Here is a 27,558-nt window from a genome sequence, read left to right as displayed (position 1 = left end):
GCTCATTCCAGCACTTTGAGAGGCCGAAGCAGGAGGATCACTTGAGGCCAGGAAGCTGAGACAGCCTGGGCAATATAGCAAAACCCTGTCTCTACAAAACATTTTTAAAAATTAGCCAGGCACGGTAGTGTGCACCTGTAATCCCAGCTACTGGGGAGGATGGCCTGAGCCTGGGAGGTGAAGGCTGCAGTGAGCTGCGTTTGCACCACTGCACTCCAGCCTGGGTGACAGAGTGAGACCTTATCTCAAAAGGAAAAAAAAAAAATTGAAATGGGTTGCTTTATTAGGAAAGTCATATTCATGGCCCTAAAACTTTCAAAGAAATTGTCACGTATGGTACAAGAAGATATATTCAATTTGCTTTGTCTTCCTCTTCAGGTCAATCACATAATCTTTGTAAAATTCACTTCCATTCCTTTTGAATGGGACTTGTGCTTCTCAACTGGAATGATACTTTTCATCATAAAGTTAGAGAGGGATCTTGGCTAACTTTTTTTCCAGAGAAGCGGACTCTTTTCAGGACAAAGCACTCAGCATATTTTAGAGACACAGATCATAGCGTGTGTTTGCCAGAAGGCACACAGCTATTGGAGGGAGATGGGAGAAATTTCACCTCTTTCTTTTACACTAATTCCTAAGGAGGAGTTTGTGAAGATGGGAGTGTCATAAGAAATACATGCATAAATGCTGTAATTATATTATTAGTTAAAGGCTTAACTAGTAAGACAGATGAATCCATTTCAAGTCTAAACAATAAAATGACAAACCATAAAGGTGGTTCTCAAATTACTTCATGGGGGAGATAGAAAGCTGTGTTCTGAAAGTATTGTATTTGCAAAATGTCTGAAGCAAACAAAACATGCTGCTGAGGGAATTCATTTCCAGAATTCAAATTTTTGAAACAGCTATGAACAGTTATTGCCAACACTAGCACATTATTTATATCCTGCTAGCTTAGAAGTTTTTAAAAACTAGATAAGTTTAATTTCAAATTGTAACTTCTTAGGACTGAAAGTCTCCTGATGTCTAAAATGTGACCTATAATTTCACGGGAGAAAAAAATGATATTTTTGGTAAATGTAAGCCCATTACTGGATAAATCTTCTAAATATGTAAGTTTTTTATGCGAGAAAGATGTGAAGACAAAAAAATTTCCAACTAGTGGATCATGAAACATAAAGCAGTGGTTCAGTGGGTTAGTATAATATTTTAAGAATAATGACCAACCACTGTGAAGGGGAAAAATATTCATAGAGTACTTTTTCTGACTGTGAGTCATGCTTAGAATTTCCTTACCCAATCAAATACATATATTCACCATCTGCCTTTACATTTCACATTTAAAACGTTAATTCAGGCTAGGTGCAGTGGCTCATGCCTGTAATCTCAGCACTTTGGGAGGCTGAGGCAGGAGGATCACTTGAGTCCAGGAGTTCAAGACCAGCCTGGGCAACATAGCGAGACTGCGTCTTTACAAAATAAAAATTAAAAAATTAGCCAGATGTGGTGGCATGCACTTGTAGTTCCAGCTGTTCCAGAGGCTGAAGTGGGAGATTGCTTGAGGAGTTTGAGACTGCAGTGAACTATGATCACACTGCTGTACTCCAGCCTGGGCAATAGAGCGAGACCTTGTCTCTAGAGGAAAAAAAGCAAAACAAAACTTTAATGCATTTTGAATTTATTTTGTGTAAGACATAAGATAGGAAATTTATTTTTTTCTAAATGATAATGCATTGCAATCTACTATTTCTCCAGTTATTGAGATTATGATATCATAAATTCTTACAGAAACTTGAGTACATTTCTAAAGTTTCTATTGAGTTCCAGTGATTGGTCTATTTATTTGTTGACCAAAAAAAATTGTTTTGCTTATTAGACTGTAAATTGATGTTTACTATCTAGTAAGAGGATACTTCTCCTCCAAAATTAAATGTTATTTTACTGAGAAAATCTTGTATATTCAAGCAAATGTATTGTTCTAGATAAATCAGGACAATTTTGGTAAGTTCAAGAACAAAACTCCAACGGAGTTCTATAAATTTAAATGTATTATATTACATTTTTAGATTCTATAAATGGAATTTATCAACTTGTGCTAAATACATAGAAGAATTAATACAGGAAGTCCTAGCCAGAGCAATCAGGCAAAAGAAAGAAACAAAAAGACATTCAGATTGGAAAAGAGGAAATCAAAACTATCTGTTTGTTGGTGATATAATTATATACCTAGAAAACCCTAAAGACTCCTAGATCTCATCAATAAACTCAGTAAACTCTCAGGTTATAAAATCAGTGTAGGGAAATCCATAGCAATGCTATACAACAACAATGACCAAGCTGAGAATGAAATTAAGAACTCAATTCCTTTTACAATAACCACAAAAAAGCTAGGAATATACTTAACCACAAAGGTGAAATATGTCTACAAGGAGAACTACAAAATACTGCTAAAAGAAATAATAGATGGTACAAATAAATAGAAGTACATCCCATGCTTATAGATTAGAAAAATCAATATTCTGAAAATGGCCATACCGCCCAAAGCAATCTACAGATTCCATGCAATTCCTATTAATATACCAACATCATTTTTCATAGAATTAGAAAAACAATCCTAAAATTCACATGAAACTAAAAAAGAGCCTGAATATCCAAAACAATGCTAAATGAAAAGAGCAAATTTGGAGGCGTCATATTACCTGAGTTCAAATTATACGACAAGGGCTGTAGTAACCAAAACAGCATGTTATTGGTATAAAAGTAGATACATAGACCCATGGAACAGAATAAAGAACCATAAATAAAGCCAGATACTTACAATCAATTGATCTTTGACAAAGAACACAAAAACGTAAACCGGTGAAAGGACACCCTATTCAATAAATGATGCCGGGAAAATCGGATAGCCGCATGTGGAAGAATGAAGCTGGATCTCTGTCTCTCACCATATACAAAAATTAACTCTACAAGGATTGAAGACTTAAATCTAAGACCTGAAACCATAAAAAAATTCTAGAAGAAAACCTAGAAAAAACTCTTCTGGACATTGGCCTGGGCAAAGAATTTAAGACTGAGATCCCAAAAGCAAATGCAACAAAAACAAAAATAAATAAATGGGATGTAATTAAACTAAAAAGCTTCTCCACAACAAAAGAAATAACAAAGTAAACAGACAACCTACACAATGGGAGAAAATATTTGCAACGTATGGCTCTGACAAAGAACTAATATCCAGAATCTACAAGAACTCAAACAAATCAGCAAGAAAAAATATAATCTTATTAAGAAGTGAACAAGTGCCATGAGTAGACAATTCTCAAAAGAAGACATTCATGCAGCCAACAAATATATGAAAAAATGCTCAACATCACTAATCATCAGGGAAATACAAATTCAAACTAGAGTGAGATACCACCTTACCCCAACCAGAATGGCCATTATTAAAAAGTCAAAAAACAGTAGATGTTGGAATGGATGTGATGAAAAGCGAACATTCATACATTGCTAGTGGGGATGTAAATTAACACATTCTCTATGGAAAACAGTTTGGAGATTTCTCAAAGAACTAAAAGTAAATCTACCATTCAACCCAGCAATCCCTCTATTGTGTATCTACCTGAAGGAAAAGAAGTCATTAAATCAAAAAGTCAACTGGACATGTATGTTTATCAAAGCACAATTCACAATTGCAAAGATATGGAATCAACCTAAGTGCCCATCATACAATGAATGGATATAGAAAATATGATATGTATATATACACCATATATATACACGATATATATATCATATATATAACCATATATATATATATATCATGAAATACTACTTAGCCGTAAAAAAATGAAATAATGTCTTTTTCAACAGCTTGGATTGAACTACAGGCCATTATCCAATGTGAAGTAACTCAGGAATGGAATGGAAAACCAAATATCACATGTTCTCACTTATAAGTGGAAGCTGAGCTATGGGTATGCAAAGGCGTACAGAGTGGTATAGTGGATGTTGAAGACTCAGAAGGGGGGAGGGTGGGTAAGCGTGAGGGATAGAAAACTAACTATAAGGTACAACATACACTACTTGGGTGATGGGTACAATAAAATCTCAGACTTCACCACTATACAATTCATCCGTGTAACCCCAAACCACTTGGACTCTTAAAGCTATTGAAATTAAAAATTTAAAGTTAAAACACAAAATAAATTCAAAAAATAAATAGACATAGGTTTGATATCTATAATATGTAAATAGCTTTAATAAATTAAAAGATTATAAACAATCCATTAGAAAGGAAATATGTAAATAAATCATGCATATCCATACTATGAAATCCTATGTAGGAGTTAAAAATGAGATATAACTATACAACCGTAAAAAGAACTCCTAAATGTGTTCTTGAATGGAAAGCAACCTGGGGAATAGCATATTCAGTATGATTCTATTTTTATGAAAATTATATGTTTGTGTTTAGATGTAAATGTACAACTAAAAGTATGTGAAGTTGCCGATGAGCGGAGCATGAGAGAGGCTTCAAATCATATTTTATTACGTAAATTTTGTGGTTCTATAATTAAAAAAAAGAATACATGTCTCCAATCCAGAAGAATGCTGTCTTATTCAAAAATTTTATGTCTTGAAGTAAAGTGTTAATTACTTTTCAGTGACTCTGCACATTTTTTAAGTTTATTGCTAGTATTTACATATTTTTAAATGAAAATATGTAGTTTTTTTAGCTTTTCAAGTTATTGCTGCTATGTTGGAAAAATATTGATTTCTGTGTCTTGGATTGCTAACCAACCATCCAATTAGAGTTTGTTATCAATTAAAGTAGTGTTAATCAATTGATTCCCTTGGATTTTTCAGATAGGCAATCAAATCATCTGTAAAGACAGATAGTATCATTTCCTACTTTGCAGTATGCAGCTTCATATTTTTCTTGTCTTATTGCATTGTCTAAAATCATTAGACAATGCAAATGCAAATCAATGATGAACCATATGAGTAATAGTAGGCATTTTCTGTTGTTCTTGATTTTAATGAAAATAATTATATTCTTTAATTATTAAATATTCTTTAGTTGCTGGTTCCAGTGGGTTATTATGTTATTAAGAAAATGATATTCTATCCCTAGTTCTAGAAGCTTTTTAAAATTCAGAAAGAAATACTCTCAAGTACCTTTATTATATTTATCAAAATATCCTAGTCTTTCTCTCCTGACCTTTTTATTCATTCAAGAATTATAGAGAGGCTTCATTTATGTTAAATCACATTCACATTCAAGCAATAAAATCTGTTTAGGCATGCTATATTATTACTAGACTATACTGCTAGACAATATACAGTAATATTTTATTAAAAGTTTCACTTCTGTGATACTCCTGTAGTTTAAATCATGGCATTTGTTTTTAAAGGTATCATCATGATTATTTGTAAGAATTATCTGGCCATCCCAACATTGAAGACAGATTTTTGATAAATTTTAAATTTTCAAGAGCCCTTTCTGGTGTTCTAGTTCTTAAAAAATCCATTTGAATTATTTGCACCTTTATAACAAAATGTCTATTTCATCAGCGATTTCAAGTTTATATAGCAGCTGGCATGTTACCTTAGGGAAAATAAAATGATACAAATATTTGATTAATGTAAAAGAAGTCATGAAAGGAGGAAAAAGGAACACAAAGCAGATGAATCAAACAGAAAGAAAATAGTAACATGGTAGATATAAATATATCAGTAATTATGTTAAACATAAATGGTCTAAATGCTCCAAGAAAAAGACTTAAGATCGTCAGTTGAGGCTATTAAAACCAGCTATATGCTGCTTCCAAGAGATAATAATTTAAATATCAGGCACAAAAAGATTGAATGTAAAATGAGGAGAAAAGGTATGCCAGGAAAACCAAACCAAAGCTAGTATAAATATACATATATATATATTCTTTTTTTTTTTTTTTGAGACAAATTCTCACTCTGTCATCCAGGCTGGAGTGCAGTGGTGCAATCTCAGGTCACTGCAACCTCTGCCTCCCAGGCTCATGCAATCCTCCAACCTCAGCCTCTCAAGTAGCTGGGCCACAGGCATGCACCACCACACTCTGCTAATTTTTTGTATTTTTGGTAGAAAAGGGGTTTTGCCATGTTGTCCATCCTAGTGTAGAACTCCTGGAATCAAGTGATCTAGCCACCTTGGCCTCCCAAAGTGCTGGGATTATAGGCATAGAAAGCTAGTATATTTATACTAATATCGGACAGAGTTGACTTTAAGGCAAGAAGTGTTACTGAAGATAAACATTTGAAAATTATAATGGGGTCAGTTCACTAGGAAGATATCATAAATTTTAATCTGCATCAATCTAATAACAGAACTTCAAAATATATGTAGAGCAAAACTAACAAAATATGAAGAACAAGTAAATAAATTCACAGCCATAATGGTAGATTTTAACACATTTATTTCAAAGCAGATAATTTGAATAATACAATTAGCAAGGTTGGCCTAATTATCATTTATAGAATACTGCACTCTAAATCCATATTATACACATTCTTTTTAATTGCATGTGAAACATTTACCAGAATTGATTACAGCTGGTCAGTAAATCAAGCTCCCAAAATTTCAAAAAATTTAAATAATGAAGATAATTTTCTCAGAAAGTTAGCTTGGGAAAAAAGAAACTGGAAAATCCCTACTTGTTTGAAAATTAAGCTATACAGTTCTAATAACCTGTGGGTGAAAGAAGATATCAGAAAGAATATTAGAGAATATTTGGAACTGAGTGATAAAGACTATATGACATATGAAAACGTGGCAAAGATTTTAAGCCATTGATAAGGTTTGGTTGTGTCCCCACCCAAATCTCATCTTGAGTTGTAGTTCCCACAATCCTCATGTGTTGTGGGAGGCACCTAGTGGGAGGTAATTGAATCATGGGGGCAGTTTCCCCCATACTGTTCTCATGATAGTGAGGGAGTCTCATGAGATCTGATGGTTTTATAAGCTTCTGGCATTTCCCTGCTGGCACTCATTTATCTCTCCTGCTGCCCTATGAAGAGGTGCTTTCTGCCATGATTGTAAGTTTCCTGAGGCCTCCCCAGCCATGCAGAACTGTGAGTCAATTAAACTTCTTTTCTTTATAAATTACTCAGTCTCAAATATTTCTTCATAGCAGTGTGAGAATGGACTAAAACAGCCATTCTTAAAATAAAAATGCACAACCTGAAATTCATATATTACAATGAAAAAAAAAATGACCAAAAGTCAATCTTAGTTTTTATCATAACCTCGAGAAACTGGAAAAAGAATAACGAATTTTTAAAAATAGAAGAGGCTGGGCGTGATGGCATATGCCTGTAATCTCAGCACTTTGGGAGTCCAAGGTAGGCGAATCACAAGGTTAGGAGTTGGAGACCAGCCTGGCCAACATGGTGAAACCCCGTCTCTACTAAAAGTACAAAAAAAATTACCTAGGCATGGTGGTGGGCGCCTGTAATCCCAGCTGCTCGGGAGGCTGAGGCACGAGAATTGCTTGAAACTGGGGGGCGGAGATTGCAGTGAGCCGAGATCAAGCCACTGCACTCCAGCCCAGGTGACAGTGCAAGACTCTGTCTCAAAAAATATAAAATAAATAAATAAAAATAGAAGAAAGAATGCAATAAAAAACAAGGGCAGCAATCAATGAAATAGAAGGCAAATGTACAATACAGATAATCAACAAAGCAAAAAATGCTCATTCTTTGAAAATGAATACACACATACAATAAAATTGATCAAGAAAAAGAAAAAAGGAACCAACATCAGGAATAGAGAAAGGGAAATTACTGTACATCCTACAGCCATCCATCTTACACAAACTCTTTCAGAGAATGAAGAAGAAGAGGCAGCTTCCAAGTCACATTTGAAGCCAATGTAACCTTGAACCAAAATCTGTCAAGTATGTTACAAGAAAGGAAAATTATGGGCCAATCTCTTTTAGGACTATCAAGGCAAAAATCCTAAATAAAATATAAGCTAAATCTAGCGATATATAAAAATGATGATACATCAGGTCTAATGTGAGTTTATGACAATATAAGATGGGTTTAATATTTGAAAGTCGATCTATGTAATTTCTACATTAACATAAAAAGGGGAAAAATATATTATCATCTAGGTAGATACAGAAAAGTTTTAAAAATAAGATTTAACACCTATTTGTGATTAAAAAGAAAACACAAAAAACTAATGGAAATCAGAAATAGCATGGTACGTCTGTAATTTAATTTAAAAATTAGCAAAAAAACCAAAGTAAACCTGTTAATGATAAAATATTAAAACTTTTTCTCATGAAATTAGAAATGAGACACAGATATCCATTATCACACTTCTATTCACCCTTGTATTGGAGGTCCTATCCAGTGTGATAAGCCAAGAAAAATGAATAAATAAAGGCAAAAGAATTATAAAGAAATAAATAAAACTCATTATTCGCTGATAACATAATTGTGTGCATAGATAATCCAAAGAAATCTACACAGTATTCAAATCAATAAGCAAATTTAGCAAGGGTACAGAATACAAAGTCAGTACACAAAACAATCAATTGTATTTCTGCATACTAACAATAAATAAGTAGAAAATTGATTTTTAAAAATATATTATTTACAATATCATAAAAGTAAAATACCTACAAATAGATATATCAAAAGATGTATAGGACTTTTACACTGAAAACTGCAAAACTCTTTAGAGAAATTAAAGAATATTTATGTAAATGGAGGAATACGTCATCTCCATGGATTGGAAAAACCAATATTGCAATCTGTCGCCCAGGCTGGAGTTCAGTGACATGATCTCGGCTCACTGCAACCTCTGCCTCCTGAGTTCAAGTGATTCTCCTGCCTCAGCCTCCTGAGTACCTGGGATTACAGGCGCCGCAATTCCCTCAAATTGATCTACGGGTTAAATGCAGTCCTAAGTAAAATTCCCACATTATTATTGTGGAAATTAGCAAGCTGATTCTAAAATGCATATAGAAATGCAAAATGCTAAGATTAGCCAAGAGAATCTTGAATTAAAAGAACAAAATTGTGGACCTCTGTCCCTTCAACTTCCAGCCTGTTAGTATCAGTTTTTTGTAGGCATGACTCATAAATGGCACTTGCCTGTATGTGTGCGTGTGTGTGTGTGTGTGTGTGTGTGTGGTGTTTTTTTGTTTGTTTGCTTTTGTAGAGATGGGTCTTGCCATGTTACCCAGACCAGTCTCAAACTCCTGGACTCAAGCAATCCTCCTGCCTCAGCCTCCCAAAATGCTGGAATTACAGGCATGAGCCACTGCTCCCAGCCACTTGCTTGTGCTTTGTTTTAGGGAACTTTCTGAAAGTTTTCTTTCTTACATGGATACTTGTACCATCTATTTTTAAAAAATCTTATGGATACATTTTTGCTTGCTTCTATTATCTTGTTCTTTGGATTTATCTTCCACTTCCTTATGGTTTCATCCTTTGTCTTTTAATTAATTAATTTTTTTGCGTGTTGAGGAGGCACTTTATATTCTCTACTACTTTGAAGTTATACATCTTGGCTTTTAATTCTAGAAATGGTTATATTGGTGATTTTTAAATATCAGTGTCTTCCTTAATTTTCAGAGTTAACATTTAAATGCTTTTACAAATTTACCACCTAGTGCCCCAATCCACCCAATTGCCCGTTGTATACCTGCACACACACACACATACTCCACAATGATTTTAATTGTCTTCTCTTTGCCACTTCTCCACATGTTTAACAGAATCTGGCATCTCATATGCAGTTATTTAACTGCACTGTTATTTTATTTTACATTCCAAATCTTCTCTTTTGAGAATAATTTTGTTCTTTGTATTCTAACAGTCTTGTGCTCGCTCCCAGCCTTGTCTACAACTTTGTCTTTCTCAGTGCTGGCTTTTGCTTTGTCTCAGCCAGTAGGAGCACATTTTCATGTAACTCATTCTGCTGAAAACTTGAGTATTCAGTACACATTGGCAGAGTCTGTTATGGGTTGTTTTGGCTGCTTCCATTGACTAAAAATTAAAGTGAAATAAACTAAAAACATAAAATAATAGAATAAGTGTATTAAAACAGTCAAAAAGTTTTAAAAATAAAAGAAAAATAATTAGGGAAGAGTTTACCTTCTAGAGATCCAAAAATACTGTAAGAATGTTGTATTCCCAGAATCTTATATCTAGTAAATTATTATTATTGTTATCATGATTATATTGAGATGGAGTTTTTCTCTTATCGCCCAGGCTGGAGTGCAATGGCACAATTTCAGCTCACTGCAACCTCCACCTCCCGGGTTCAAGCGATTCTCCACCCTAGCCTCCTGAGTAGCTGGGATTACAGGCATGTGCCACCATGCCCAGCTAATTTGTATTTTTAGTAGAGATGGGGTTTCACCATGTTGGACAGTCTGGTCTCGAACTCCTGACCTTAGGTGAGCCACCCGCCTCAGCCTACCAAGTCGTGAGCCACCGTGCCTGGCTTCATATATAGTAAATTAATAAGCACACAGAGAACACTAAAACAGACCCAGATAGCTGTGGAACCTAGTAGATGAAAAGAGGTAGTATTTCAAATACCTGAGGAAAATACAAATGATTGGCTTTTCTTTAAGAAAAAAAAATAAAGTTGTATCTCTATTTCCCAATGCACACCCAAATTTCAGATGTATTAGAGATTAGATATTTTAAAGTGAAACTACAAAGTTTAGATGTAATTATAGGAGGGTATTTATTAGGCAATCTTTTTCTGATAGACTTTTGGGTTTAAAAAAGCCTTTCCTACTTCTAAGACATAAAAACTGAGCACATTTTCTTGCTGAAAGGAAAAAGTTAAAAGACAAACACAAAGAGAGAAAATATTTGCAACTTATCCAACATATAAGCAATATATTTAATATATAAAGATCTATATCAAATCGATAAGAAAAAAATGAACATTTCCAGTAGAAAAAGTGGGCAAAGTTTGATGTTATCTATTGTTGCTAAGATGTGGGTAGCATCTTGTGTGTGAAGTGCATTCGACAGTGTCTATGAAACCTAGACATCCTTCTACCGCTGAGGGTCTATCCTACAGAAACACAGCCATATGTGGCCAAAGCGACATGGATATGAGTATTCATTGATCATTTCTAGTAGTGGAAATGCAAAGATAATAAGTATGCATATGTTGATAATAGACTAAATACAATATGTTCACCCATACAAAGGATTACCATAAAACTTTTAAAAAAGATAATGTTATAGGAATTATTGATATCAATCTTTTTTTTTTTAGATGGAGTCTTGCTCCGTCGCCCAGGCTGGAGTGCAGTTGCGTGATCTTGGCTCACTGCAAGCACCACCTCCCGGGTTCATGCCATTCTCCTGCCTCAGCCTCCTGATCAAGTTTTTAAAAATACATACTTTATATAATTTCAGTTGGCCAAAAAAGTGAAGTACACACACACACACACGCACACACACACACACACACACAGAGTATAGAGAACATTTGGTGTATTAATTTTCTATTGCTGCTGTAAAAAATTACCTCAAACTCAGTGACTTAAAACCACATAAATTTATTACATTATAGTTCTGGAGGTCAGAAGTCCAGAATGAGTTTCACTGGGCTAAAGTGAAGGTGTTGGTAGGGCTGCTTTCTTCTGAAGGTTCTAAAGAGAGGGTCCCTTTCCTTGCCTTTTTTAGCTTCCAGTGTGGCCTGTATTCCTTGGCTTGTGGCCTGTTCCTCCCTCTTCACAGCGCATCACCTAGTCCTCTGCGTCCAGCATCACGTGGCCTTCTCCTCTCCAACCTGCCTGCCTCCCTCTTAAAGGACCCTTGAGATGACACCGGGTCCTCCTGGAAAATCCAAAGTAATCCCCAATCTCGAGATCCTTAATTTAATCATAGCTGCAAAATTTCTTTTGCCATGTAAGGTCACAATCACAGGTGCCAGAGATTAGGACAATGACATATTTGGGGCTATTTTTCAGTTGACCACAGTTAGGAATAACTACATAAACCAGCAGCTATCTCAGAGGTGAGAGATTTGAAGTCAGGAGAAGTATTTAAATCTCTCTCTCCCCCGTCCCCCAGCTAATAAAATGTTTTTTCTAATAAAAAACATAAAACTCAAAAATATAGAAGAAATATAAAATGAATAATATAATAATGTGGTCTAGAGGCAGAGGTCTCTCAGATTTTCCAAACGTCAGTGCCAGGAGCTCTGAGCGTAATCCCTGAGATGTGGGAGAGCTGGAGGGACATCTCCTATTCATCTGAGCCTGCTGTGCGTGTGTGAGTGTGCGTGAGTGAATGTGTGTGTGCACGTATGCATGAATATGTGCGTCGGGAGTGAGAGAGTGTGCAGGTGGGTGTGACTGAGTGTGAGTGATATTGAGCATAGATATGAGTGTGTGTGAATGCTTGTGAATGTGTGAGTGCATGTGCGAATGTGTGCGGGTGAGTGTGTTTTCGTTTGTATTTTGGGTGTGGAGAGAAGGAGGAAATAGCTCCATTGAAGAAGCATCATATTTTTTAAAAAGCTTTAATGAAAGTGGTGAAGGGAAACCTGATTGCGTATTTAAGTGGTCCTAGAACCAAGGGCAGCTTTCTGCTAAGGCCTTTACATGCCAAGCTGCCAATCTTCAGAAACTCCGGCTGGAGCATCCACATTTCACAGGCAAGAGGAGCGAGGTTCAGGGGGTTAAATACCCGTCCCAGCGTTTCAGATACAGGCGGTGTGAGCCTAAAGCCGGCCCCTCACAGCTATGCAGCGCTGGCTCCGAGCTGGCTCTGCCCCGGGCGCTGTCCTAAAGGTTAGCTGCTCCGCTGTGCCGAGCGTGCAGATGAATGCTCTCAGTAGAAATGGGCATTTAAACGTTAACGGATGCACTTTCATCTTTTCTGTACATTTCAGTTGTTAGAGGGTGTGATCTATTTTTAAATGTATTCACATATAATGATTATTCTCTTGAATCTGGTGTTTCTGAGCCTGTTTTACCGAAATGCTTTCTAGAACCTGGAATGCCGTTTTATTAGGAAGCGCATCCGGGTCGAAGAACCAGGGGCGCTGTCCATGGTGTTAAAACACCTCGCTCAAACCTCAGAAAGTTTTTCTGCTTTTCAGAGGGGCTGTGTGTGAGCAGCAGGGAACAACTTTCAGCTTATAATTCGGGACTTACAGGAAAGAAAAGAAAATGTCTACTCTCCTAAGAGAAATCTGATCATCTGCCGGCATAAATGTTGGTTGACCTTGACTCTTCTCTTTGAATGCCTGAAAACCTGAACAAGGCAGTTGGGGCCAGGACAGCCCAGAAAGGCAGGTTTGAGTGGGGGTCCTGGCATTTACAGAAACATTCTAGTGTCCATGGTGATCCTACCGGAAAGCCAGTGTCAAGAACCACTGAGCCCCAGGACGCAGGTTTCCTTGCCTCTATCAAGATACAGGCCCCGCTACAGTACTGCTGAGAGCAAGAAATAGAAGCACCTGCAAGACAGTGCAGCCCTCACAAGCTAGACATTTGATGTCATGGGAAAACTTGCACCCAGGCAGTTGAGTGCACTTGTTCAGCAGACCTGTTGGGGAAAATGGGAAGAGGGAGCATATCTGGCTGACCTTGAGGACAGAAAGGAACTCTCATCAAAATTACTTGACCAAGAGAACATTCCAGGTGCCCAACTCTGCCAAACATAATAGCAAATATGTACCAGGAAAGTAAGAAAAACTTATGGGTTAAAACTGTACCGAGTCCTCCCTTCATTTCCATCTAGCTTGACCCAGACCCCTTACAGTGGTCCCGCTGATCTGGTGTGGCTGCCTCTCCCACCCTCAACTTTGGAGCACTGTCAATGCCTCCAGAAGGCCAGGCTCCTCCTGCCTGTAGCACCAGGCTATTATTTCCTATCTGGAAGCCCTGGAGGGATTGGCTCCTTCCCACCTTTCTCACCTGCCCTGCTTCACCTTTGCTATGATGTCACCTTCTTGGAAAGGCCTTCTTTGGCCTCCCTGTCCCTCCCAGCACTGTGCCCCATGAGGTTCACATGTGCATGAATTGGATTCTAATTGCACATTTGTTTTTGTGGGTACTGGCTCATTGGCTTTCTCATCTAGGAGTTGCCCATCAATAGGGGCTTCCACTGCCTACCCAGCAAGTGGTTCCATAAATAACTGTAGCGTGGTGGTGAGGCAGTTAATTTCCTTCAGATATAAGGGCTCAGACAGTAAATGTACACTCAAAAATACTCCTGTTGGGTCAGTCAGTTTTCTGGTTCCTGAACACATCTTGACTGATTTTTCAAAGGCACACATGGCAGCCATCTGACTTGCTTCACACTTGCGATGGGAATTTCATCCCTTTAGGAAATGGGAAATGCCATTGTTACCTGTTTGAGTTTTAGTGACTTTCCCCTAACATGCTCAACTTTAAGGTGCTTTATCACACTACCTATTAAATGTGTTTGTTTTGGAGAGGTTTTTATGGTACCCCAGGAGATAATTTCTGATGACCCTGTCAGAAACACAGGAATGGGGAGAAGGGTGAGCAGCCAGGGTTAGAAATTCATATTTTTATAATCTATGCTATAGAAAAAGTCTTCAGGATCAGTACTCATCTTTCCTGAGACTACTTGCAACAGTTCAAAACTGTCACAAATAGCCTTGAGACATGTGTGGTTTGATCTTTATTTATGAAGTTGTTGAAGGATTCTCAAAATTGCCCAAGGGTCACCTCCCAGAAGCCTTCCCTGACTTTCCTGGAGTGTGGGAAGGTCGTTCCTTCCTCCCCAAAAGCCAACCTCAGAGCTGCCAATGCCCTCCCTCCAGGCTAATCTATCTCCACAATCACCCCTCCACCCTCAGTCATGGTTTTCCTGGCAGCCACCCCCTTCAGACTGTGGGCTCTGTTGGAGTAGAACCCACAGTTTCCTCATCCTCGCATCTCCAGGGCCCACAGCAGGAGTGGCATGCACAAAGATGGAGTGAATCCACCTTGAAAGGAGGGGCAGCACAGGCACAGGGGCCTGGAGGCAGGAACACGAGCATCTGAACTGTCAGCTTCTCTCCTATCCCACCCCAACACATGGCACAGGTGGAAACCCAAGAACCCGTGAGGTTCACCTGGCCCTGGAGTCATGCTCTGAACACAGTGGAGCAGGCACAGGCTGTGCGTCCCACACTGTCTTCTCTGCGGGAAGAAGCACGTCTGGTTCCCCAGGGCCACCCGCAACAGCCTCTGCACAGTGTCTATGTCTCTGCCTGCCCCGGAGGGTCTTTTTGAGATGGAGTCTTGCTCTGTCGCCCAGGCTGGAGTGCAGTGGCACAATCTCGGCTCACTGCAACCTCCGCCTCCCCAGTTCAAGTGATTCTCCTGCCTCAGCCTCCTGAGTAGCTGGTATTACAAGCGCGAGCCACCACGCCCGGCTAATTTTTGTATTTTTAGTAGAGACGGCATTTCGCCATGTTGGCTAGGCTGGCCTCCAACCAGGAGGGTCTTAAACCCTTTCTATGAATTACTCTCCATTGAAATTAGTAATTTTTTGTGTATGTCGTGATATTTTCCAGTTCCAAGTCTTCTGAAAAGGGTAGGACGCTAACTTGTAAAGGTTACTGTGATGGTAAATTTTAGGTGTCAACTTGGCTAGGATACAGTGCCCCTTTGTTTGGTCAAACACTAATGTAGGTGTTGCTGTGAAGGTATTCTGTAGATGTCAGTAAAGGAGATTACCCCGGATAATGTGGTGGGCCTCATCCAATCAGCTGAAGGTCACAGGAGCAAAAACTGAAGTTTCCCAGAGAAGAAATTCTGCCTCAGGATGGCAGCATCATCTCCCACCCGGGTTTCTAGCCTGCTGGCCTGTAGATTCCAGACTTGCCAGCCCCCACAGCTCAGTGAGGTAATGCTTAAAATAAATATATTTATCTATCCATCTATCCATTCTATCTCTCTGGAAAACTCTGACTGATACATGTACATATTTAAAATATAATACAGGTATCAAAACACCTGCATTAGGAATAGACGAACACACCCATATAAAGTATAAGCTTTTTGATAGAGGTATCTGGTTGACTTTCTGTATCAATCAGTTGAATGAAGTCAATTGGGAAATTTCTGTCATTTTTGTTTTTCTTATGTCTCAAGAATCTGAGATGAAATCAAATCACTAATGTGTAATTAATGTTACTTAGCTACATGTTATGATTTGATTATTTATAGAAACTTATTGATATATAACAGTATTAATGTATCACATTTAACTTTACATTGTCTATGCATATGAAACATCTGATTACTACTTGTTTTACAGAATAGTGTCATTTTGCAGGGAAAATTAATATCCTGCTGTTGTTATTGTAGAGGGGATCTAATACCTGGGGATAAATCTCCTCTGTGAGAGTGAATCGAGGCAGAATCAAGAGAAGCAGGTGAGACCCGCTGTGAGTGGGTACCTTGCATCCCACACATCTACCTCCACCTATGAGGAGCCACAGGACCTGCCTGCCTGCCTGGCCGCTCTCCGCAAGCCCACAGAGCCTCTCTGTCCTTAGGCCACACGTGCCCAGCATATGGTGCAAATAACCATTTGTCGAGTGCACTGAACTGAGGCCTCAAGGCAAGCTTACCCCTCTGCAGGGTTAATGACAAACCCAAGGTGGGCAGCCTGGAGCTAGCCACAGTCCAAGCCAAAAGCTCCAGTGACATCTGCTCTGTGTCCAAAAGGTAGAAGGAAAGGAAGGAACACAGTGTGCTAACTTATCTCAAATAAAATAATTACTTATTGCCAACATCAAGTATGAAATGTGAAGCTATTCTGTGCCAGTTACAGAAAAGCTATATTACTATGTATATTACAGAATAAATTACTAAGTTTTGGCTAGAGTATAAAATTTATTTGTCTTAATTTCTAGTAAGTTTTATTTGTTGAAATATAGACTCATAACATTCAAGACAGTGCTGGGTGTCGACTTCTGAACACAGCACACACTGGATAGCGTATGAAACGCTGTGCAACACAACAGGGCAAAAAATTGGAAACCTGCTTTTCTGCAGTAACTTTTCATTTGCCCTAGACAAGGAACATTGCACGGCTTATTTTGACAATGATGCTCTTGTATTCATTGAATAAGTCATCTAATTTGTAAGAATCTACGTTTTATTCCATGTGACTTAATAAAGCATTTTCATTATGAATAAAAATGTGAACTGCATAAACATTTGTATTTTTTTTGAATTGGTTCTCTTAAGGGGGGGATAGGGCGTTTTTTTTCACTGCTTTATACAAATGTAAGGCATAGAATCATTCTCTTAAAAAATTAAAACAAAACATGTCATTAATTATTTACTTACTTGCCTAAAAATGTCTTTATGACCAACAAATGGAACAGCTTTTGAACTTCAAAGTAAAATCTTCACTTTTACAAATCACCAGCAGCGCAGCAGAGCCAGCCATGGGAGGCAGACGAGGCACGAGACTTCCCAGAGCCTGTCGATCCCCGTCACTTCTGTCTGTCCTGGGGTCTGAGCCCTAGCGTCACCCCTCTAGCCCAATTCCTCTAGTCCCGCCCTTCTATCTCCACCTCTCTAGCCCCACCCCTCTAGCCCCACCCTTCTAGCCCCGCCCCTCTGGCCCCACCGCTCTAGCTCCACCTCCGTAGTCCCACTGCTCTAACCCCACACTTCTAGCCTCACTTGTCTAACCCCACCCCTCTAGACCCCACCCCAAACCCACCCCTTTAGCCCCACCCCTCTAGCTCCAGCCACTTTGGCCCCATCCTCTAGCCCCACTCATCTAGCACCACACCTCTAGCCCCACTCCTCTAGCCCCATCCCTCTAGCCCCATCCCTGTACCCCCACCCCTAACCTGACCCTTCTTGCTCTACTCCTCTAGCTGCACCCCTGTAGCTCCACTGCTTGGCCCCTGCTCCTCTGAGGCTGCCCTGCTCCTGTGAGGATTTGAGCAAGCCCTTGAATTTGGCTTCTAGGCTTTCAGTAGCTCCCACCCACTTGCTACTTGATTCTGGACTTTTCATGTTGAAAGTTAAAGAAGCTTATTTCCCCACTGTGGTAGTAGCCAGCTTTTGTTGACTACACACACACACACACACACACACACCCCCACACACATACATGATACACACTGCACATACACGATACACACTGCACATACACACACACCAGACACAGATACACACACACCCCACACAGATACACCACACAGACATACATACCACATACACACACACACACCACACACAGCACACACACACACACATACACACACATACCACATACACACCACACATACAGATGCACACACTGCACAGGTACACAGATACACAGCACATGTACACACATGATATACATACACAAACCACACATACACACACACATATAGTGACACACAAACACATACACCACAGATATAGTCACACACCACCACACACACCAACTCTGTTATGGATGGAACTGTGTCCCCAAGTTCCTATATTGAAGCCCTGCCCCCAGTGTAACTGTATTTACAGACGGAAGCATTAAGGAGGCCCTCAGGGTTAAAGAAGGCCATGAAGGTGGGGCCCTCATCTAATAGGACTGGTGTCCTTCAGGAAGAGGAGAAGACACCAGAGCCCACTCTTTCTCTGAGCACACAGAGGAAAGGCTATGGTGAGGATGCAGTGAGAAGGTGCCATACACAGGCCAGGAAGAGAGACCTCACCAGAAACCAACCCTGCTGGAACCTTGATCTTGGACCCCCAGCCTCCAGAACTGTGAGAAAATACATTTCAGTTGTGTCAGCTACCCAGTGTGTGATTTTGTTATTGCAGCCTGAGCTAATATAGTATCGAAAGTTCCTTCCTGATCATCGAATTCAACCTGCATAATTCCAGCCATATAGAGGGCTGGTAAAACATTTTCCAGGATGTCAGAGTAATCAAGTTCCCCACAGCCTAGGTTATGGCAGAGTGAAAAAAGGTGAACATGACTCTGAGGCAGGACTGTGAAGGTGTATTGTTGGCCCTGCTGGGTAAGCACAAACCCCTTTGCATACAGTACTTGCAAATTGGAAAAGAAATTGAAAGCATTTGTCAGATCAATAGCTGCCTATCAAATACCAGGAGCTGTGATAATGTTTTCCAATAAATGTGGAAGAGCAGCTGCTTTTGGAGTCACTGCCTAATTAAATTTATGGTAATCCACAGCCCATACCTTCTGAAAAAGCTGAATAGGTAAGCTAAATGGGGATGTAATAGTCTTTCAAGTTACTCAAAGAGAGTAACCTGGTCAAAGTTTACTGCAGAAATACTGCCAGTGCCACCATTCTTATATCTTTGAGGGTCATGCCAATCTCTGCAGTCTACTCAGGAATATGGTATTACTTTGGGTTTATTGTCCTAGAAGGAAGGAAAAGTTTCAGGAATTCTACCTGCTCTTGCCTCCCATACTAGCTCTTATTCCAAACATCAGAGAAGCAACGTGTGTAGTCTTTCCATTTCTGATGGCATGTATTCCAACTAATCTTGGCAGGCACTGGAAAATAACAGCAAAGTGGACCCATGGCCAACTGGACCCACTGTGGAGCTTAGGCAAAAACTCCATTTATCATTTAAACAACATAAGCCTTCCCTTTCACTAGTGAAGCTCAGTGTTATCATTATTCCCACAAATTAGCATCAATTCAGAGCCATCATCTAGCAATTCTCCAAATTCTGAGAATTTCCTTTTCTCCACTGCACATTTGTCCTAATGAATGGACACTGGTCCTTTGGAGAGTGCTTGGAGAAAGACTGACAGAATAAATACGTGGCAGCATTGCAGGGTCTTTAGTTGTATACCTAGTAGTTCAGTAACAGTATTGTCTTCCCCCTTGGACTCCAAGATCCGTCAACACAGAGGTATGTCTGCTCAGCTCACTCTGAGATTCTCAGAACCTAGCACAGACCCAGACACAGAGCGGGCTTGTGAATAATTTCTGAATGAATGAAGCAGGGATGGGCTGAGGGAAAGAAAGTGACACGATGCTGGGCCCTACGCACACAGGTTTGGGATCAAAACTCCAGCTGCTCATAAAGTGTCCTGTACTCAAGCTTGTGCATCTGTCTCCCTCAGGCTCCCCAGCGCATGACAGCTTCATAGAACCAGGTTCCAGGTGTTCAGAATTCTGAGTGTTGACCATCTCAATCTTTTTGTGGGCAGAGACAGCCTCTTTTTTCCTACTTACCTCACTGGTCTCCATCTCTGGATTTAGCCATGTCTCAGCTCCAAGGATGATTCTGGACTGAACACATAAAGGATGGGAGAAGCACCAGCCCAATCTCTGAGCCTGAGTGTCAAGTCACCCCTGCCACTTGCTTGAGTCTGACTCATGCCCTCTATGTGTGCGTGGACATCTGGGTGCCCTGGAGTTGGAGGCTTTGCCCTAACAACCTGTGTGGTCCCTTGATGGCTAGGATCCTCTTGGTCACCTTCATCTCCCTATTCGTCTTACCAGGTCCTTCTCCTCATCTCTTGCCGGGGGTCTTTTGGTGGAGTTCCCTGATAGCTATTTAGATTTTCAGTTGGATCCCATGCTTTGCATTTTATTTTTTTATTGTTTTATTTTTATTTTGTAGTAGTTTTAGATGATCAAAGTTTCAAAATAGTACAGAGTTCCCATAAATCCCTAGGGCAATTATCAAATCAGGAAATCGACAAGGGTACTGCCCTTTTAACTAAATTGCAGATCTTATTGAAGTTTTGACAGCTTTTCCATTAATGTCATTTTTCTACCCCAGGGTATGATACAGGATCCCACATTTTGTTTAGCTGTCTTGTCTCCCTAGTCCTCTCCAGGCTGTGATAGTTCCTCATTCTTTTCTTGTCTTTCATGACCTTGACATAGTTTAAGAACACTGGTTAGGTATTTTAGAATGCCTCTTCATTTGGGTTCTGGGAAGTATTTTTAAATACAACATTATGTCAAAGTATTTCTGGCCTAACATCCATGCTTCCGTATCACTTGCAGAATAACATCTTCAACTTGCCATCGGGACATAAGGACTCCTTATTATGTGGTCCTGCTGTCCTTTCCTCCTCTTTTGCACATGGCCTTTGGAATCACCAAGTCCTGCAGCCATCCAGAAACTATCCTGAACCCCCTCTAATAAATATGTTTGAGCATTGTTGTCCTTTCTTACCTGAACTACTTTTCTTCCTTCCCCCTTGTCTACTTTGTGAACTCACAATCATTATTCAATACTATGCTATTCATGCAAGTAATGTTAGAAGCTATAATAACTCCCAAGTCTCAGTGGCTATTTTAGTCAGGGTTCCCCCAGAGAGATAGAGCCAGCAGGATATATGAAAAGGGATTTTTTTTAAGGGGGAACTGGCTCACATAATCAGAGTCAAAGTCCCATGATAGTCCAACTACAAGCTGAAAAACCAGAGAAGCCAGTGGCTCAGTCCAAGTCCAAAGACTCAGAACCAGGGAGGCTGACAGTGCAGTCCCCATTGAGCCCTAAGAGCTCCCAGCAGGCTGCTGGTGCCAGGTTCAGAGTCCAAAAGTTGGAGAACCTGGAGTCTGATGTCCAAAGGCCAGAGGAGAAAAGTGTCTCTTTCCAGAAGAAAGAGAGAAAGCAAAGAGGACCAATCTTCCTGCCTGTTTGCCCTAGCCAGGCGCCAGCAGCTGTAATACCCATATGACATTGCTCAAAGTCAATCACATGGCTTCATCCATATGCAACAGGATTGGGGAATGTGGTCTTCTGGAGCCTGGGAGGAAAATGAACAGTTTAATGAAGGCAGAGTTATCCACCATTCTGGTCACCAATTGTTTTGCTTCTCTTCCCATATGATAAAACTTGCTCCCACTCTGCCCAAGGGAGAGAGCAGAGGTGCCCACCCAGTCATGGTATGTAGTTGGAGCCCAGGATACCTGACCCATTCAGGACTCTCCACCAGAAACTGAACTGCTCCTGCTCCTGTTGGTCTGAGCGCCTATGATCTGAGTGATGTGCTATCTGTCACCCTGCTTTCCGATAGACAGTGATGGTTCAAGAACAGAACTGTGTGTAATTCTTCCCTTTGGAATGGAGGAATGGAAGTCTCATGTCCATCTCTAGCCCACGGTTGTACTCGAGTCCTGTAGATGTTGCATGGTGATGTTTCCCTGTTCTTAATGCTGGGAAAATTCTGATTAGATCCTGTTCTTGTGTCTTCAGAATTCACCCTCTGGGGGCTCTTCTTTCCACATTGTTATCCACAGTCACCTAAGAATAGATGTTGGCCAATGTGTTTGGCTTGGGGCAGTGCAGCTTTTGGAAGTCACTTTCTGTTCAGGAAAGACTGGGTACTCAAAGATTGTTTTTTAAGTCTCCAATAGTCAAAGAACTTTTTGGTCCAGGGTTATGGTATTTTTTGGCAGTGCAGTTGTCTCAAAATCTTAGTGACTTCTGATCTATTTGCTTCCAGTCAATTTCATATATCAGTAACCACATTTAAAGACCTTTCCTGGACATTGTTCTCTAATCTCCTTTGGTTCCCACCTCTTCTCCACGGTGTTCCTCCCACTCAGTGGAATGGCAGCTTCTTTCATGTCACTGGGCTTGAGTGGGAAGTCTATACCCTTACTCACATATTTGCCCTGAGTTACTTTAATTAGCTTAGGAAGTTCACTAGATCTTTGTCAGCTCAAATAATTTTTTATTTTCATGATTCACTGTCTGGGGACCAAAAGCAGTTACCTCTTACAACCCTATAAGGCCCTAAATTTCTGGCCTCTTGTTATCTTTGGTTTTCTGTTTTCAAAATAGCCAATTACATCTGTGCTCATCTCTTTCTTGTATTCCTTGCCTTTCCAAAGAGAATAAATTCCAATTTGTACACATTTCTAACATTCCATTATCCAATAACTGCCATGAGCCTATAGTGATGGAGTCAGCCTTCCAAGTTTCTGCACATGACCATTTGCCAGATGTCTTGTCACTATGTAACATAGATGTCCAGTCACCCAGCATGCTGTTTCCACCCCACCTCTTGTTCAACTGCTAAGAAAATGGCCAGATATTTTTGTTACTGCAGCAACCCACTTCAGAACACCAATTTCCGTAGTATTAAATAAATCATGCCAGTTGTTGCAAACGACCTCCAAATTTTAGTGACTTAATAAAATAAAAGTTTATTTCTCACCCACCTGTTGTCTAATGAGGATGTTCCAGTTGAGTCATCCTTCTCCAGGCAGTGGAGTGACTCAGAGATCCAGGCTCTTTGCATCTTGGGATACTGCAGTCCCCAACGTGTAGCTTCACATTTGCCACAGGAGGAGAAAGAACTGCATGTAAGAGACATTTCATGGGATATCCTGGAAGTGTCACACATCACATTTGCCCACATATCCACCTTGGTGAGAATTAGTTTCATGGCTCTACTTGGGTATAAGGGTAAATGTGATCCTCCTGAGTGTCCAGGAAGAGAATTAAATGATCGGCAATAATTAGAGCTATTTCTGGATTATTTCTGCCATGACTGTTAACTGGTGGCAAGTCTGGATGGGCTCCCCTCGTCCTTGATCTTTGTCTTGGGAGAAAGAATTCAGCCAAGAGACAGAGGTAGATGTAAAGCAGACATGACAGTTTATTGAAGCAAAGTGAAGTACACTTGGAAGGGACCAAGCAGACAACAAAACATTTGAATGCTTTGCCTGATTGTTGGCTCAGGGCTTTTATAATTTCCCAGTTTCTCCCAATCTTCTCCCCTCATCTTTCCCTTTGGGTGGGCTGTTGGCTAATTGCCAAGTGCACAGTGACTTGCTGGTGTATGAGGGACCACGTGTGTCATTTGGTGGTTGAAGCTATGTGCATGCTGTCTTAGGACAATTTTCCCTTACTGGTCTAGCACCCCCAGAGGAAGGTCATATATGGGTCAAATGCTGCCATTTTGCCCCTTACTGTGCATGCTTAGACATGTCCCAGAGGAAGATCAAACTTCACCATTTTAAGTTTTTCTTGGGAAGTTGTTGCCCACAAGCTCAAGATGTCTCCTGTTTGTTAGGAAAATTTCCCCTCCCTATTTCCAGCTCCCTGGCTGTCAACAATCACCCAACAGTAACCTGACAGTCACCTGATGTTCTTTGGGGCCCTATGCTGCCCTGCTCATATCTGCCTAATTACCTACTCTACCATGACCATCTCAAGTGTCACCTGATTTCTTTGGAACCCCCATGTAGAATCAGACATTTCCCTCTCTGCTTACATGTGTATTGTACCTAATTTGTATCATAGCACCTACCGTGTTGTATTAAAAAATATTTTTTTGTTTATGCACTTATCAGGCCATGAGCCCCTTAAGGCTAAGATCTCTCCCATATTCATCTTCATGGCACCAGTGCCCCAGACTCTGTGCTGAATGAGAGCCGGTGGAGCAAATGCTGAGATAGGAAGGAGGACAGGCTTAGAGTGGACCTAGAGAGCCAGTCCTCTCCACAGAGCAAGATGGGGTTTCTCTATTAGTAAGAGAAAAATTGGGGTTTTGTATATGACATACTGTCTAATAAAAATGAAAGCATCATTATTTTATTTTTCATTTAATCAAGAGGGAAGCCTGTTCCTCCTCCCTGCCCCCATACTTGCTGTTCACTAGGTAGTTTAGCATTTCCCAATGCATTATTCTCTACACAATGTAAGTCCTCAGTAGAGGCCATTAATTATGTATTTTTGAATAACCTCTTGTCCTGAATGAAACTGTTACTTTTGGTAGACAAAAAGTCTCTAAAATGTGGGTACTGGAAATTCTCAGGACCCAAGCTGGAAGGGTGGCATGTGGGCTCTCTGTCCTCTGAAGATTTAGGATTGTGCCCCAAAGCTTCTCTATTCAAGAAGCCCAAGATAGAAAAATTTCCTATTCAGGCAGAACTATTTCCAATTAACTGATGGAAATACATGGAAATGAGGAACAACAGCACATTTGTTTGCTATTACTCTAAGGAACAAAGGGCTCGTGATGAGCCCGCACGAAGGGATTCTGTACGTCATCTGAGATGTCTCCTGGCTCCCAAGGACAGGGCCTGTGCGTGTGGAGAAGGACGCTTCCCAGCGGCCTGCCTGTCCTAGTGGATGGAGGGAACTGGCCACCAGGAGGTCAGATGGGCCACCTTCCGACAATAGGTGGAGGAGGACACCATGTCTACGGGACGTCATCAGAGGTACAGACATCACAGGCTTGTATTTATCTAGACAGTTTTCTAGCAGATGAAAGTGAGTTTTCTGAAACATCAGAACAATGTGACAATTTTCTGACAGGTAGATGTGAGGTATCTTGAAGAAGAGCATCTTTTTAGGATTGTCCCCAAGGTGCCACCTGAGCTTCCTGCAGCCAAGGGGGCAAGCCCTTCCCACCAGTCCTAACTCTCCCCTCTGGCAGGGCTGAGCCTGGGGAGGAGACTACATTGTGAGGAGGAGAGGAGCATGTGGTCTGAAATCTGACTCCAGGGAAATTGGCCTCTGGTTGTAGTTGACACACCTGCCTTTGCAAAATCTGTCTAGCACAAAGGCACCAGAAGCAGCTCATGGAGTTACTGACCACCTCTCACCAGAGGCAACAGAGCATAACCCCAGGAATCAGAGCACGGGAGGATGGAAACCTCAGGGGCGAGGCTGGCAGAGCCTTCTCCCACCTTCTGCAGGTTTACGCCCAGCCAGCTGACTCCATCACATGGAGGCCAAAAAGTCCATCCAATGAGCAAAACGCTCTTTTTCCACTCAGTTTTTTTTTTAATTAATAGATTTAATTTTTTTAGAGCAGCTTTATGTTTACAGAAACATTGAAAAGAAAGTACAGAGTTCTCACATATCTCTCTCTCCAACACGATTTCCCCTATTAACATCTTGCATTAGTGTTGTACACTAGTTACAGTTGATGATATTAACATAATAATAATAAAGCAAAAATTAAGTAGCATCTAAATTTAATAATTAAATAACATTTTAAATAATGAAAATAAGTAAAATAAATCATTTTAATTAAATAATAATATATTATTAATAAAAATCCAGAGTTTACATTAGCATTCATTCTTCATGTTGTATATTCTATGTGTTTTGAAAAATGCATAATATTCTATATCCATAAAGTATCATAATAATAGTTTCACTGCCCTAAACTTTGTTTGTATTCTGCCTGTTCATCCCTCCCTTCATCCAAAACTCTGATCTTTTTATTGTCTCCATAGTTGTGCCTTTTTCAGAATGTTATACAGTTGGGATCATATAGTATCTAGCCTTTGCAAACTGACTTTTTTCACTTACCAATATGCATTAAAGTTCTTCCTTATCTTTTGATGGCTTGATAGCTCTTTGTTAAAAAAAAATCTCTGACACTAGTATTCTATTGTATGAATAGATTTTCCTCATAGAAATAGAATTGGATACAATTTCTTTATCCACCCACCTATTGAAGGACATCTTGGTTGCTTCCAATTTCTGGCAATTTTGAGTAAAGCTGCTATAAACATTCATGTGCAGGTTTTCTGTGTGGACATGTTTTCAACTCCTTTGGGTAAACACCTAGGAGCAAATCTACCACATTGTTTAGTAAGAGTATGTTTACCTTTTTAGGAATCTGCCAGACTGTCTTCCCAAGTGGCTCCACCACTTTGCATCCCCACCAGCAGTGAATGAGAGTTCCCGTTGCTCCACATTCTCACTAGCATTGGTGATGTCAGTCTTCTGGATTTTGGCCATTCTGATAGGTGTGTGGTGGTATTGTTATTTCAATTTGCAATCCCCTAATGTGATATGATGCTGAGCATGTTATCATATGCTTGGCACTCAGTTTTGTTTCCCTTTCCTTCATGGGCCTGATGGAGCTATTTCTGATTCAAAGCAAAAAGAACTGGCTTATTGTTATGGGAGAAATATGTTTCTAGACTGATTGTGCCAACATTCCCTTCATATATCTTTCAAAAGTGATGGAGAATGATACTAATGCCAAGTATCATTTCCTTTTTTGGATCCTTTCAAATTAGACAGAACAATCGGTGCTAAAAACAATAGGAAATAATTGATGCCCTCCCCAGAGGATCTGAATTGGGAACGGAGTTTTCCCAGCTACGTGAAGCCTTTGAGAGCAGATTTTGCTGCTTTGCAGTGGGGGAAGCAACTAACTCAGACTGTCAATTACCTTACAAAGAGCTAGACGCTAATTAATTTGAGATATTTCTACAATCCCGCCTCCCACATGTGTATTTTAGACCAGATCAGCTAGATTTTAAGAAAGAAAAGAAAGTATTATTTTATTGAGAGAACTAGCTAGTTTTATAATTCTGTTGAATAAAAGAAGTTAAACATAGGGTCTGTACTTGCTCCAACAAATTCTCCATAAGCCAATATTTATTAAGACATAGGAATTAACATATATCTTAAGGTATACCATGTCAATCACAGCAAGAGGTGCAAAGAGTGATGGCTCACTCCTCACCTTGAGAAGTTTACAGCTGTGTTGGGTGGACAAAATTGATATATAGACAACAGCAGGGATAGCCAACATCTGCAAATAATAACGCAACAGTTGGGCCGGGAGCTGTGG

General features: G+C 40.0%; 1 long non-coding RNA gene across 1 annotated transcript; it reads right to left on the bottom strand.

Annotated features, from left to right (window-relative positions):
- Positions 1-20,704: 20,704 nt before the first annotated feature.
- On the bottom strand, positions 20,705-26,537 carry LOC134810050 (uncharacterized). The gene is made up of 3 exons (XR_010157138.1): positions 26,422-26,537; positions 23,171-23,308; positions 20,705-21,750 (listed from the first exon to the last, which is right to left on the bottom strand). It is a non-coding gene; the product is annotated as an uncharacterized LOC134810050 (long non-coding RNA).
- Between the last annotated feature and the right edge of the window lie 1,021 nt (positions 26,538-27,558).

Source organism: Pan troglodytes, chromosome 4 (assembly GCF_028858775.2).
Source record: "Pan troglodytes isolate AG18354 chromosome 4, NHGRI_mPanTro3-v2.0_pri, whole genome shotgun sequence".
In the NCBI taxonomy this organism is placed as follows: domain Eukaryota; kingdom Metazoa; phylum Chordata; class Mammalia; order Primates; family Hominidae; genus Pan; species Pan troglodytes.
This window is presented reverse-complemented; position numbering and strand designations above follow the sequence as displayed.